Consider the following 12058-nt stretch of genomic DNA (forward strand, 5'->3'; position numbering starts at 1 on the left):
CCACTGAATAAAAAATAAGAAGAAGAAAAAATAAATAAAATAAAAATGATTAAGTCAGAATTGCAAGTTATGAAGTCAGAATTTCTTTCCCAGTGATGGGTTGCGGCTGGAAGGGCATTCTCTGCGTAAAAACTTGCTGGATAAGTTGGCGGTTCATTCCGCTGTGGCGACCCCAGATTAATAAAGGGACTAAGCCAACAAGAAAATAAATGAATGAAAGTCAGAATTGCAAGTTATAAAGTCAGAATAACTCGAAAATGCGACATTATTACTCAGAATTTTAACTTTATAACTTCTAATTCTGACTTTATAACTCAGAATTTAGACTTTTTTATGGAATCATACTTTTTCTTTTCGGCTTATAGTCCCTAGCGGAATGAATGAACACTCATACACTACGGACGATTTAGCCTACTCAATTCACCTATACCACATTTCTTTGGACTGTGGGGGAAACCGGAGCACCCGGAGGAACCCGAAGAACATGCAACTCCACACAGAAATGCCAACTGACCCAGCTGAGGCTCGAACCAGCGACCTTCTTGTTGTGAGGCAACAGCACTACCTACTGCACCACCGCATCGCGAATTCAGACTTAATAACTTGCAATTTTGATAAAATAACTCAGAATTGTGACTTTATAACTCAGAATTCAGACTTATTAACTTGCAATTCCGCCTTCACATCTAAGAATTCTGACTTAATAACTCAGAATTGCGATATTATAACTCAGAATTCAGACTTAACAACCTGCAATTCTGCCTTTATAACTCAGAAAATAGACTTAATAACTTGCAATTCTGATTTTATAAATCAGAATTCTGACCTTATAATTTTTCTAAAAATTGTATTTATTTATTTATTTATTTATTTTTGGCTTCTATACATAATCGCGCCAATCAATGCTAGTAAAAATATCATTCAACAGTCTAAAACTGGCAGTTTCAGAGCACCAATAGACATCTTAAGTATTCACAAAACATGTTTCTTGTAAAATCTGCATGTAGCCAAAAAAAAAGAAGAAAAAATAGAGTTTGTATAGTTTGACCTAGAGTAACCTCTAAAATAGTCGCTATACAGTATGCCTCAAAACACTGAAAACGTATAAATTTTATTAATAAATTAGATGTAATATAAATACTTTCATAAATCTGATTCATGGCGAAGCGGTGGTAGTGCTGTTGCCTCACTGCAAGAAGGTTGCTGGTTCGAGCCCCGGCTGGGTCAGTTGGCATTTCTGTGTGAAGTTTAAATGTTCTCCCGCGTTTGTGTGGGTTTCCTCCAGGAGCTCCGGTTTCCCCTGCAGTCCAAAGACATGCGATACAGGTGAACTGGGTAAACTAAAGTGTGAATGAGAGTGTATGGATGTTTCCCAGAGATGGGTTGCAGCTGGAAGGCCATATGCTTAAAACATATGCTGGATAAGTTGGCGGTTCATTCCACTGTGGCGACCCCAGATTTATAAAGGGACTAAGCCGAAAAGAAAATAAATGAATGAATTTGATTGATTTGATTTGATTTGATTTGATTGACCTCCCGATCGTCAATGTATAATTCATACACTGCTCTTAGTTATAAGGTGAAAATTTTTCTTATCATTAGAATTATTTATTCATTAGATCATATTCAGCTTCAAGGTTTACAGCAATTTGCAAAAACAAGGTTTTATTACTGCTGTTTTTTTTTTTTGTTTTGTTATACCATTCCTATGGTGGTATGTGTTTTTTGCGACTATTTTATTTAGTTTATAAATTTTATTAAGGTCATAAAGTAGTTGTTTTTTACCCAGACATTTAAAAAGAACATATTGTAGAGCAGTAAGCACAATATCATGATATCGTGATATTTTTTTCTAAGATTATCATACTGTCAGCATCTCATATCAGCTCATGATAACAAAAACAGTCAAAGCACACGAATGTTTGACAGTTTATGACTATCCATATCCATAATCCATATTAATCATTATTTTATCTTTCAATCAGGCCTAATTTATGTCATGGTATCAAGTTGTTCCATAGTATTGGCTGTTTAATAATGCAGTGGAAAATATGTTGGCAGCACATGCTCATCTCTCTAAGGCAGCACTTCATCTGAAGAGCACTATATGCTCAACTTATCTGAGAGTTCATCTAGCATTAGGATTGAAGAGCCCTGCAACAACACACAGCTACACACTCACGCAAACAGCAATAGCGGTGGCATACACACACATGGCTGCGCTTGAACTGAATTAAAATAGTGAGGACGCAGCATTATGTAAATGCAGGCCCATTCCCCTCTCTGGCTCTCGAAAAATTGGATGATGTGTTACAGTGATACCGGAGTGAATGGAAGGGCACCGTCTCAGGTTCCCATCAGCAGCATTTCCTCCTCTTCTGCCATCTTGCTGTCCCCTTTTCACATTCCCCCATGATTCCCTTTATTAAATGAGCTTGCAAAACCACATAGCCATAAGTATTAGAGCTTGCAGAGAATAGAGAAGATTCTGGCAAGAAGAGAATCCGACAAAACTGATGTGCCTATTGTATTTTTGGGGTTTTTCTCAATGCACTAGTCATTAATATCTTAGAAAACATTATTTTTAGCATTTTATCTAGTTTTAATAAACCCATAAACACTGACATTGTGTAAAAACAGACCACATAGAGCTTTCCTTATTATCCTGAATATTGTCTATTTATGATATATACTAACCGGCCATTTTATTAGGTACAACTGTCCAACTGCTTGTTGATGCAAATTTCCAATCAGCCAATCACAAGGCAGCAACTCAGTGCATTTAGGCGTGTAGACATGGTCAACATGGTCTACTGCAGTTCAAACCGAGCATCAGAATGGGCAAATGGTACTCACTGTAGAGCCACTTGGGCAGAGCTGAGCTCCAGCAAGGGCGAGCTTGAGCTCCAGCTCCTCTTTCCTTGCACTTCTTCTACAAGTGATGCACTGGGGGTTGGGGTTAGAGGTGGGGTGGGTGTACGCATTAAAAAAGCTTACAGGAGGAGGAGTTGGAGCTCAAGCTCCCCCTCATTGGAGACCAAGTGGCTCTGCAGCAAGCAGTGTCTCAGAATGGGGAAGAAAGGTGATTTAAGTGACTTCGAACGTGGCATGGTTGCTGGTGTCAGACGGGCTGGTCTGAGTATTTCAGAAACTGCTGATTTTCACGCACAACCATCTCTAGGGTTTAAAGAGAATAGTCAGAAAAAGAGAAAATTACCAGTGAGCACAAATGCCTTGTTGATTCAAGAGGTCAGAGGAGAATGGCCAGACTGGTTCCAGTTGGTAGAAAGGCAACAGTAACTCAAATAACCACTCGTTACAACCGAGGAATGCAGAAGATCATCTCTAAACACACAACACGAATCTTGGATGGGCTAGAACAGGAAACTGAGGCTACAATTCGCACATGCCAAATCCAGCAGGATAACGCGCCATGTCATAAAGTGAGAATCATCTCAGACTGATTTCTTGAGCATGACAATGAGTTTACTATACTCAAATGGCCTTCACAGTCACCAGACCTCAATCCAATAGAGCACCCTTGGGATGTGGGGTGGAACGGAAGATTCACATCATAGATGTGCAGCCGATAAATCTGGAGCAACTGCGTGATGCTATAATGTCAATAAGAACCAAAATCTCAGGAATATTTCCAGTACCTTGTTAAATCTATGCCATTAAGGATTAAGGCAGTTCTGAATGCAAAAATAGGGCTCAACCCAGAACTAGCAAGATGCACCTAATAAAGTGGCCGGTTAGTGTATATGAAGAGTTCAAATATAAAACCTTTTTTTCCTTAAAATTAGCATTTTTCTCAGCCTTCTCAGACATGTTTATGTTCATATATTTCACATTAAAGGCAATGAAAAAACAACTTTTTTTCACCATACAAGTAAAATTACTGAACCTACATACAGGAGCCTTAGAAAAATGTTCAATTTAAAAGAAACTTTCAGATGAACTCTTCATATATAAGTTATGCATTTATATATATTTAAATGTTGATGCATTACACATGCTATTTTTTGTTATAAAGATGCATCCCAAATGATGCAGGTGTTAAATGTATAATTCTTTATATAGTTTAATATTTTTTATTGTTAGTTAATGTAATAAGTCAAATAATGTTAATGGATTAAAAAAGAAAGTCAAACACAACTGGAACCACAAGGACATGAATAAATAACAATTTTCTTTTTCCTTTTTTTGTTGTTGCAAAGAACAGAGGCGTGCTGTTTAACTGATTTATGATTTTCACTTGGCAGATGATCAAATGGGCAAAAAATAGACCCTGGCTGTGTTCAAAACTGCCCCTGTACTTCATTCCCTGTTCTCCACATTAGATCAATTATATATAGTCCATTTGAAAGATTGAATTCAGACACTGAATGCAGCAAAGGTATTGTCCCTTTTGCATCTTTTGTGCTTGCTGTTTAGTAATCAATTGAAGCTTAGTAAACTTTAGCTCTAGTAGAAAGATTGATATAGAATGAATAAACCTAAATTAAGCAAATTACTACTGAATATATTGTGCTCTGCTCCAGATTGGGCTAAAATGGAAAGTTGAATTATTTGAATGCAAGTGCCATCTAGCAGCCAGATGCTGGAATTTGGCATGGCCATTAAAGTGCTTAAATCTTTCTAGCCCTTATATTTAAAGCACCCAACAGCTTATCTAATACATTTTACCGTTTGTTTACACTTGCATTTTGGTCCGCTTTGTCCCTTTGATCTGGACCTTAAAAAGAAAATGATACATTAAGTGCTAGAGCAGTGGTCTCAAACTCAATTCCTAGAGGGAACACAGTTTCACAGATTTACACAGTTTAGGTCCAACCACCTCCAACTCACACCTGCTTAAAAGCAGTAGTCATGAACACCTTGATTAGTTGGATCAGCTGTGTTTGATTAGGGTTGGAGCAAAACTATGCAGAGCTGCGACCCACCAGGAATCAAGTCTGAGACCAATGTTCTAGAGCAGGGGTGCCCAAACTTCTTGGAGGGCTGGTGTCCTGCACAGTATAGCCCCAACTTCCTGTAACACACCTGCCTGGAAGTACATAGAAAGAGCTTGATTAGCTGGTTCAAGTGTGTTTAATTGGGCATGGAACTAAAATATGCAGGACACCGGCCCTCCAGGACCGAGTTTGGGCACCCCTGTTCTAGAGAGACTAAGAAACCTTCTACAGCATGGGTGCCCAAACTCGGTCCTGGAGGGTTAGTGTCCTGCATATTTTATTTCCAACCCCAATTAAACACTCCTGAACTAGCTAATCAAGCTCTTTCTAAGCATACTAAAACTTCCAGGCAAGTGTGTTGAAGGAAGTTGAAGCTCAACTATGCAGGACACCAGCACTCCAGGACCGAGTTTGGACAAATGCTTCTACATTATTAATACCATTAAGCCCATCTACTACACCCTATCTAGCTGATGATTTTTAATGTAAAATTTAAAAGGATTTAATTGGACTAAATGAAAACTACAATGAATTACAAGCCTGTAGCCAGTCTGGTAAAATGGGTGTTTTCTTTTTCTCAAAAAGTGGGCAGTCATTTTCTATTTAATTATAAGACTGACATACTGCATTTTAGTGATATTTTACAGTAAGCATAATTTTTAGCTGGATTAGCTTGTTGGGTGGTCATCATAACCACACTTTTTGATGTACCAAATTATTTCCTAAAGATTTAGAATAAAGAAATGTGAAGAATAAGGTCAACGAGTTAGAATAAAAGTTACTTGTAAAATGTTTCCTCTATTTAAAAACAATACAGCAGGTCAGTACTGAAAGATGACTTCCCTCATATCAGATTGTATGTTTTCTTGCACAGCTGGAAGTTGGATTCCTGAAAAATAATTTAAGGTAAGCGGTCAACTGGAAAGGAATAGTGTTATACCAGGGGCGGACTGGGACAAAAATTCAGCCCTGGCACTGTAGCCACACAAATTACCATACTGACACAAATTACCACACCGACACAGCCCCACCCACCGACACGTACATTCTCTATTAATTTTAATGTACAGATGGTGAAATAATATGACATTCTTGCCAGATTTTGATTATGTCCAGGTAACCTCGGATTGGGTCGCCCATCTTGAAACCAGGCGGCAATTGCTGATTGGGCCAAATGCTTAACATTAATTATTATTATTATTATCATCAACATAATAGCATCTAGCAAGAAATAAAAGCTGTCTGCACTTAAAAACAATACATATAAAAATAAAAAAAACTGACCGGCCCACATTTAAAAATTGGTCTGGCCCTTATGGCATTTGCCAGAATTGCCAGATAGCTAGTCCGCCCCTGTGTCATACCACACCGTACTGTTCATTTAAAAATGAAATGCAGTCTATACTTCTGGCTACATGTGGCTAATTATCTCCAGAAATGTATATAAGGCTACGTTTTCAGAATGAGCCTATGTTGGAGCTGCGGCCCTCTAGGAATTGAGTTTTGAGACCATTGCTATAGATCAGGGGTCACCAATCTCATTCCTGGAGGTCAGGTGCCCTGCAGGGTTTAGCTCCAACTTACCTCAACACACCTGCCTAGGTGTTTCAAGTATACCTAGTAAGACCTTGAATAGCTTGTTCAGGTGTGTTTGATTAGGATTGGACCTAAAATCTGCAGGACACCGGACCTCCAGGAACAGGTTTGGTGACCCCTGCTATAGATGGTTGCTTAGTCCTTTTAAAAGATTGCAGCGATGCTTGCATGCTAACAATCTACAGTATCAATACCGTTAAACCCATTCACTACACTCTAGCGTCTTGCTGGTGAGTGTTGCATAGTGAAACGCCACTCAGATTTCCTTAAATTTTTCACTTCCTCAAAATCTACTTCTATATTTCCTCAAAAGTCTAGACTCTCCATTACAACCACTTTAAATCTAGCACCTTCACGTCACCCCCACTTTTATCAGCCATTCAGATGCAGTGAGAGCGAATGAAAGAGGTACACTTCTCCAAGCGTGAGCCTCGCAGCACAATGCCATTCTTCTAAATTGCCCCAGCTTGCTATACCACACTACACTGAAAAGGCAGTGCAATGAAGTTATGAGAGTAAGTGAGGTCAAAATCCTGGCAATAAACAAGAACTTAATCCGGTTATCTACAGAGGGCAGGGTTAGAGGAAGAGCGGCACAATATAGTAGAAAGGGAGCCACTTGCTTTTATACGCACACACACACACACACCTGGGCTTTGTTCTGTGGTGGCCGGTCATACATCTAACAGCCCCCAGTTTCCATTTACCTCCAGATTGCTGGCGACCGCTGACCTGGCGACCCCAATCCGCAGAGGGCCCTGAGGAGGGCCCATCAATACTGGCAGCAGCTTGTTTTTGTCTGCCCTGCTGGATAAATGATGCCATTGGCTGGCACACACACACACGCACACACACATCATCTCGACTTGCAGACTTGATAGAGTGGGGCCTTGTGGTAAAAAGGCCTTGCATTTGGGACGTCGGCCAATTTTGCAGACCTTGCCGGAGTGCGGCGAGATGCCATAGGGGGCTCTGGAGGACAAACCCCTCCCTCCCACCCTTTCTGTTTTTCTCTCTCCTCTACATGCTTTGTGCCCGCTTCTCCCTCGGCCCTCCTTGTTACAGATGCAGCAGATTTAGTTAAGGGCGCCCTGGTTCTTGAACCGCACTGACCCTAGTCCCTCGTCGCTGTCTGAGTAATGTATTCATCTCATCCTCCGGCCGGCCCTTGGGTCGCAGCCTTATCTATCCAGCGTTTGTACCGCTGTCATCTTGCTGGCCAGAACCCATAAGTTCTCACTCGACCGAGGGAAGAAAAGAGATGAGGGCAGTGGGAACACAAGCGGATGCTGTTAATTTAAGCTCCACTAGGGGTCGATTATTCTGAATGCATGGAAGGATTTTATTGAAGATGGTGTCTTTGGGGCAGTTGGTTATTTAAAGGAACTTACTAACATATAGGGTTGCTGCTAGAAGGGATTCAGCTCCGGCCTGAAGTTAATGAGAATTATTTATATTATTTATTATATTATCATTTAAAATGGGTTTTACCCCAACCGTATACACTGTAAAAGTGATTATTTACTTTACTTAAACTGTGAGTAAACCCATTGCCTTAAAAGCAAGAAGCTGACCTTACTTTAAAAAAAGTGAGTAAACTCATTGTAATTTGGAAGTGTTACGTGGATTTACTTAGTTGTGGCGAGGCGTGACTCCGAGAGCCGTGGGAACGTAGCGAGGCCGGTGCTTGAGTGAGAACGAGAATCACCTGTGGCGCACACCAGCCTTGAGTCCCGAGGAGGAGCTCTGGATAATAAAAGGAGGAGTGACGACAGAGGATGAGGAAAAAGGTCTGGGCCTGGACACGTTTACATTGTGTTTGTTTTCAGTTCGATGGCAGTTTTCATGAGGAGCTACCGTCTGTTTGTTTGGTTTTTCTTAAATAAATTCTTTAAATTTTGTTGGTTCTCCACCTCCTTCTTCCCAACAGCCAGCAGGCCGTATAAAAGCAGTGGTGCTGAAAACCCGGGAGATGGAGGAACACGTTGTTCGGATGCTTTTGCTGCTGAGAGGGAAAATGAGTGTTTGATAGTTACCCGGGCAGGGGAAAAACCCATTCGTCTGCCCCAAGGTGCCGGGGTGGCAAGAGGCAATGAAAAGGTCTGCCTGCTGCCCTCTCCCAGCATGGGAGGAGCAGGGGATGTGGGGTTCACCACCGGTAGGGAAAGAGCCGTGAGAGCCATCCTGGCATCTGAATGAATGGGTTTCTTCCACACAGGTGCTTTTCGTTTTTACTTAACGCCAGTCTTGTTTTGTTCCCACAGCTCTCGACACATTACTTTTCATAATTATGCACGTAGCTCATTTACTTAAAAATGTTAAGGCAATGTATTTACTCACTTTTTTTAGGTAAAGTCATCTAATCGTTTTAAAAGCAACATGTTTATTCTCTTATTTTAAATAAAACCAGCTAATCATATTTTATAGTGTGCGTACGCCTAACAGTAACATAAAAATAGTAATTATTGACTAATATTACAAGGACATCAGTAACCAAATAATTTGCCTTAATCTGAATAGGATAATAATATTATTAAGGTGTTTACATAAGTAAACAACAACCAAGTAAACACAGTAAATCCTACAACACATCCTTTAAACAATAAAGATCAGACCTTGAACACAAGATCATGCCAATACTGCTTGGCCTTATGTTCAATTATTAATCAAAGTTGGAATAAAATTATTTATTCATTCATTTTCTTTTCGGCTCAGTACCTTTATTAATCAGGGGTCACCACAGCGGAATGAACCACAGATTTATCCAGCATATGTTTTACACAGCGGATGCCCCTTCCAGCTGCAACCCAGTACTGGAAAACATTCATACACACTCATTCACACACAATCATACACCATGGCCAATTTAGTTTATTCAATTCACCTATAGCGCATGTCACTGGACTGTGGGGGAAACCAGAGCAACCGGAGGAAACCAACGCAAACATGGGGAGAACATGCAAACTCCACTCAGAAATGCCAAGTGACCCACCCAGGGCACGAACCAGCAACCTTCTTGCTGTGAGGTGACAGCGCTACCCACTGCGCCACTGTGTCACTCCAAGAAAACTCTGCTCTTGTGTTGAAAAATCATGTTTAGTTCCAATCAGAGTTATCCATTCAGAGTATTGCAACAATCTATTTACTTAAACTTTTGCTTCGTTGGAGCTGACACATTTGTTCTACATCTTTAAATTTACAACAGCTCACAAATGCAGGAGGGAATTCTTTATGTGTGAAACACAAATCACTCCAAAAATGCAATTGGCTACTGACATTTTGTATAACCACTATGAACATTTTGTATAACCACATCAATTGTGCTTTTATAAATGAGAACATTAATACCAACAATTTAACTAGTGTGGTTACTGCTATTGTTGACTAAAGAAACTTGCAACCAAAGACAAAATATCTCTGCCAATTGTAAGCTCTATTAACAGAGACACTGTGTTTAGTTTTTGCTCGTAAAGATGTTGTTTTTAATCACAGCGTTCTCTTTGTATCTTTGCCATTTCTACTTTAAAGACTGTTTGGGCTTTTTATTGCTGCATAAACTTGCTTTAAATATTACCAGTGACTAACTGTGCTGGTTTTGTTTTACCAAATTTGAAAGACAAAACATAGAAGGGACGATATGAACGATACGAAAACCATATTTGGACACGAGTAGACTGTCAAAAAGTGTGTAAGTGTATATTGTAATTCTTGACTTTTATTTGATATGCTTGGTTGGTTTTGTACATACTGTATCACTGTATGTGTAGTAATTCTTGACTGAATATGTATTTTTCTAAATTAAATTAGTTTGTAGTAGGTTTGATTATAATAATAATTTCTTACATTTATATAGGACTTTTCTGGACACTCAAATCGTTTTGCACAATGTGGGGGAATCTCCTCATCCATCATCATGAATTGCATAAATGACAAAACTCCATAAGTAGGAAATAAGATTGAATCTGCTATCACACTGCACTTTTTTGCCCTATAGACGTCCATTCATAAGCATGTGAATGTGACAGACCGGAAACACAAGTTCGAGCGACAAGTTTTGCAGTTGATTGTATTGCAAAATTTAAACTTAATGAACTCTGACAGACAAAATCGCATCATGTGATAGTATGAGAGCAATTGAAGGCCAAAACATGACCTCTCTCTACAGAAATTTAAAATATGGACCTATCGCTAGTTTTTTTTTAATGTCTAATCATTTTTAATCCCATCCCTTTTCGGAGCACTGTGTGACAGAATTTCGAATGATCAAACTCTAGTGTTACCACGACATAAGATTGCAGCAAAAGCGGCACAATAATATTTAGCTTTTGTGTGTTTATTCAGCGGCCACTTTATTAGGTACATTGGTGCAACAGCTTAATGCAAATATCTAATCAGTCAATCGAATGCAGCAACTCATTGCATGTAAAAATGTAAAGTGGTCAAAATGATATGCTCAAAAGATAAGATTGGAAAACAAACATGACTTTAGTGATTTTGTATCGGTGTTGTTATTTCTAAGCAACTCTAGATCATCTGAGATCATCTAGATCATCTGGATGCAGACCTGGTGCAGTGCAATCTGAGCTGCATCCAATGCTTTTTAATGCGCTCACCTATACCCACCCCTAACCCTATCCCTCGCAGTGACGTGACTAGCTCCATTGAGTGCATTGTGTCTGACATTGCATCACTGAGATATGCAGTCTGCATCTAGATAGTATTCGATCAACTAAGGGCCTGTCCACAAACATGGGCATTTTCAAAACCACAGTTTTTGCTATGCAGATTGGCTGTCCACACGAAAACGCAGTTTCAGGCGACTAAAACCGAAACTTTCTAAAAACCCCAGCCAGAGTGATGTTATTTCACAACTCTGGGTACAGTGTGGTCTTGTAGACACTACAACTAGAGTTTCGCCTCATGACATCAGTGTGTGCGCGCTGTTTTCTCCTTTCTGATTGCACATTCGCTGCTAACCCATCGCACATTTCATGTCGTTCACCCACGTGACTGTAATCCAGTTTTCTTCTCGCGTTTACATTGACTTGTATGCAATTTAATCACAAAAAACTTAATTCCCCGTTTAGTGTGAACCAAGCATAAAAGTGTCCTTATCGCCCCCCTGTTGGTTTGGTTTGCCCCTAACAGTGTAGGGTCTTTTGTGGACTGCAAGAAGGGTGTAACATGATGGGGCATAACTTGTAGAATGGTCACTTGAAGTTACGGAGACCCACATGTCAATTAGGTTGTCAACAAGATGGTGCTGTACCCATCAGTTATTAATGTCTACACCTACTCCACAGCATCACAGTTATTAATGTTTATAACTACAGCAACCCTAAACCCAATCATCATTATTAACATCTACACCTTCCCCAACACTGAACCCAGTTATTAACGTCTACACTTTTTTCAAACCTAAACCCAACCGTCACAGTTATTAACATCTACACCTAGCCCAAACCTAAACCCAACCATCACAGTTATTAACGTCTAAACTTTAC

The 12058-nt window shown here is 39.8% G+C and overlaps 1 long non-coding RNA gene across 6 annotated transcripts in view; it reads left to right on the forward strand.

Moving 5' to 3' along the window:
- LOC137496158 (uncharacterized) overlaps positions 1 to 12058 on the forward strand; it is a 98157-nt gene that overhangs the window by 1415 nt on the left and 84684 nt on the right. The gene's annotated exons all lie outside the window — the stretch shown is intronic.

Source organism: Danio rerio, chromosome 7 (assembly GCF_049306965.1).
Source record: "Danio rerio strain Tuebingen ecotype United States chromosome 7, GRCz12tu, whole genome shotgun sequence".
Lineage (NCBI taxonomy): Eukaryota > Metazoa > Chordata > Actinopteri > Cypriniformes > Danionidae > Danio > Danio rerio.